Consider the following 4,320-nt stretch of genomic DNA (forward strand, 5'->3'; position numbering starts at 1 on the left):
GTAACAATTCTCGTGAGAGATATGCAAGGACCCTAAGACATGAGGTAGGGAAGTCTTCCCATTGCATGGTAGTCAAGGAGTGGTCTCCAAAAAATCTGAAGTATGAAAGTGAAACTCCCACTTCTATGGAGGATGACGCTAGGCATGTGAGGTACTCCCACAATGGCCCTCTAGTCCTTACCACTCTAATCACCAATGCCCAAATGAAGAGATGCTTGGTGGATACGGGAAGCTCTGTAGATATCATCTACAAATCATCCCTCGAGAAGATGAAGCTCACGGTCAAGGACCTGACACCGTGTTCCCAAGTAATATAAGGATTCACGAGAGAATGCTGATTAGTGCTCAAAAATATCATTTTATTAATCTTAAAGTGTAAAATTAATTAAGTTTTAATTAATATTTTCAAGGATTTATTGTCATATATTTTATATTTGAAAATATTAATTTTAATTTAATTTGTGTTTAATTTTCAGGAAATAAAATATATTTTTGACAGAAAGAAAAAGAAAGGAGAAAGAAAGAATTAAAATTGAAGAAATCATGAAGAAAATGGCATTTTTGAAGATGAAATGGCCCAAAATGGAGCCCAAACCCAAAGCTTCAGTTGCCACCTAACGCTGCCAAATGGAAGCTCCCCATTCGTCCAGCCAAGCCACCAGCCAGCCGCTAGCCGCTAGCCGTCAGCCGCCTGACACGATCTGACGCAGCTGTCCCGTCGTCGCCAGACTGCCCCCACATGTCTGACACGATCTGACGCCACGTCCCATCCGTCTGACGCGCCAGCCACCTGAGCCAACCGGAGCCTGCCGCGTCGCCTGCTATTCCCCACGAGCCCGACCAGCCGCCTGCCACGATCAGCCTTTATCTCCCACGGCTGAACACCATTTTCCCCACTTTGCACCTATTTTTCAGTCATTTTTCCCACTACATTGTACACGATTTTTCACATTTTGGGTCCTATTTTCACTATAAATAGAGAACAAAATGAAGGGAAAAAATAATCAGATTGTGGAAGGAATAGTAGAGAGTATTGGAGAGAAAAACACTTATTTTTCCTATTTTTCTTTTACATTTTTGTGAGTGAAAACAATGCCTATTTTAGGCTAAATTTTCTTGTGGAAAGGCTAGAATGGAGTTCATGTTTAACATTATATTTTTAATATATTGGTCTTTATTTTGTTCTTCATTTCTATATATTTGTTATAATTAAATTTATTTTCTTCTAATTTTTATTCTAAATTTATTATTATCTTTTACATAAGTCTAGTCATGCTCTTCTTATGTAATTTAGGTTTTTAATTTAATTTAGGATATTTGTTATATTATATGCTTTTTACTGCATTCTGCCATTGGTATTTTGTCGCTCTAAAGTATATAATATGATAGGTTTTTAAAATTGGAAGTTAGTATAATTTAATTAAAGAACATACTTTAAGGTGAGCTTTATTATATATATTTTCCAACTATAATTAATGGTGTAGAATTATAGTTGAGTATAATGAATCAATTTTATTAAAATATAGATATGTTTGCATGAATGAAACTTATGTCTTCCATATTTTCTTTCTGATTCTAATTCCACAAATTTGTTTATTTAATGTTTATATTCTTTTCAAAGTTACATCATTTCAAAGTTTATTATTTCTGATTTACTAATCTTCCTTTTTACTTGTATTTTACCTCTCTGTGGATACGACATAGCACGATTACTACTGCGAACGCTTAGGAATTTATTGGGCAATATCAATTTTTGGCACCGTTGCCGGGGAGGTAATTCTACAAATAAAGGTTTGCATAGTAAATTAATTTTTTTTTCTTTATTTAAAAAAAAAAGTAGTATAATTTTTAATTTCTCTTTTATTTTATTTTTCCTTAGTAATTATTTTATTTTATTTTTTCATTTTTTTAAAAATTTTATTTTTAGGTTTAGAATTTTATTTTTTTAGATTTAGGTTTTTTCCAAAAAAAAAAAGAGCATAAAATTTTAAATCATAAATTTTAAAAAAAAAACTCAAAATAAAAAATCAAACAAAGTATTGAGAACATTTGTGTAATTTTGGAAATTAGTAAAAACCAAACTTGTTCTGTCTTAGAAAAATTGGTTCTTAAATAAGGTCTGTGTTAGCGTTACCCTCCAATCTTTTCTAAGAACCTCGGGGAGTTCTAGAAAAGCTCTTGGGCCTAAAGTGGTACCTTGGCAGCCTTTCCAATTGGCCTGGGAACATTTTGGTGTATACTTATTACATTATTACACATTTGTGCTTATAATACTTACAAACTAAAAAATATTTATGCCACGAAACAGAGACGCACTAGGGAGATTTGTGAGACAACAAGTAGAAACTTTAGAAAACTCTCCTAGTTCGTCGTTTTCTTCCATTCGTTCAAACACTCCTGATTCACTGAGTCTTCCTGAACCACCCACGATGGCTCATCAAGATGAAGTCCAACCAAGAACGCTACAGGATTATTTACATCCTACGCGTACAGCCACACCTTCATGCATAATGTATCCCAACAATATGCCAAATTTCGATTTCAAACCTGGCATGATTAACCTCTTACCAACCTTCCATGGGTTGGAAAATGAGAGTCCGTACGTGCATATACGGGAATTCGAAGAGGTGGTGGCTACATTCAACAATCGAGCTGATGTCACCAACATTGTGAGATTGAAATTCTTTCCTTTCTCACTCAAAGACAAAGCAAAAAGTTGGTTGTATTCCTTAAGGCCTAGATCTATCGGAACATGGGACGAAATGACAAAAGCATTCTTTGCCAAATATTTCCCGCCCCATAAGACTAACAGCCTTAAGAGGCAAATCTCTACCTTCATCCAGAAAGACCATGAAACTTTCCATTAGGTCTGGGAGAGGTTTAGAGATTTGATAAATCAATGCCCACATCATGGATACGAAAGCTGGCGTCTAATCAGCTATTTCTATGACGGTCTCACAATCGGACAAAGACAATTCGTACAAATGATGTGCAATGGCGAATTCCTTCAAAAAGATCCCGATGAAGCTTTCGAGTACCTCGACTATCTTGCTGAAAAGTCCTACACATGGAATGGACTGGGTCCTATAGACAAGCCACGATCAACTGGAATCTACCAATTGAGGGAAGATGACAACGTCAAAAGCCAAATTGAATCATTGAGACAACAATTCGAGGCTTTCAAATCTCAAGAAGGTAGAGGAATCCACATGGCTGCAAAGGTAGAGACACGAGATCCATGCTTCATCTGTGGAGGGATGGAACATCAACCGCAAGAGTGCCCAACTCTTGGTGAGCTAAGAGGAGGAAATGAGGAACACTGCAATGCTTTAGGGGATTACAAGAAGCCTTATAACCCTTTCTCAAACACTTACAATCGTGGTTGGCGCAACCATCCAAATTTCAGCTGGAAGGATTCGAACCAAGCATCTGGAAGCCAATGGAGGCCTGAGCAGCAACCACCAAAATCATACAACGCTCCTCAAAATAACATGCAGTCAAGTAATTCTCTTGAGAATACTTTGCAAATGCTTGCGCAAACTCAAATAACCTCAACTCAAGAGCTCAAATCTTGTTTCACACAAATGGTAGAGGAAATGAAGGACATGAAAATCCAAATGACAAAGGTAAACACTACTTTGGAGATTCAAGAGCATGGGAGACTTCCCGCTCAACCTCTAATCCATCAAAAAGAGCAACACATGGACAAACCTCCTCCTCTGCAGATACAAATTTCAAAGAGGTTAATGCCATCACTACTCGAAGTGGTCAAGGTACGGTTTCACCGTTAACTAAGACAACGAGTACGTCAATGCCCGCTCCAGATGATGATGTGCCAATAAGCATTCCAGTAAAGGTACCCTTTCCTCAATCTTTGAAATCCACTGGAAAGGTACTGCAAAATCGTGGTAAAATCCTAGACCTTTTAACACAAGTGAAGATCAACTTGCCATTGTTGCATGTGATTAAAAAAGTGCCGGTTTATGCCAAGGTTATCAAGGATTTATGCAGCGTTAAAAGAAAGCACCATGTCAAGAAAACTGCATTCTTGGCAGAACAAGCTAGCGCGGTAATTGACTGCAAAACACCGCCTAAGTACAAAGATCCTGGTTGTCCCACCATCTCATGTCAAATTGGGGAACAGGAATTTGGTCAAGCACTTCTAGACTTAAGAGCAAGTGTAAATCTCATGCCATATTCAATATACTTGCAATTAGGTCTAGGAGAACTCAAGCCCACATCTGTGGTGCTACAACTGGTTGATCGATCAGTTAAGAAACCTCGGGGAATAGTAGAAGACGTTCTGATTCAAATTGAAAA

At 37.2% G+C, this 4,320-nt stretch overlaps 1 non-coding gene across 1 annotated transcript; it reads right to left on the reverse strand.

Moving 5' to 3' along the window:
- Positions 1–2,810: 2,810 nt before the first annotated feature.
- On the reverse strand, positions 2,811–2,917 carry LOC133780896 (small nucleolar RNA R71). Its single transcript, XR_009869704.1, has one exon. It is a non-coding gene; the product is annotated as a small nucleolar RNA R71 (small nucleolar RNA).
- Between the last annotated feature and the right edge of the window lie 1,403 nt (positions 2,918–4,320).

This window comes from Humulus lupulus, chromosome 5 (assembly GCF_963169125.1).
Source record: "Humulus lupulus chromosome 5, drHumLupu1.1, whole genome shotgun sequence".
Classification (NCBI taxonomy): Eukaryota; Viridiplantae; Streptophyta; class Magnoliopsida; order Rosales; family Cannabaceae; genus Humulus; species Humulus lupulus.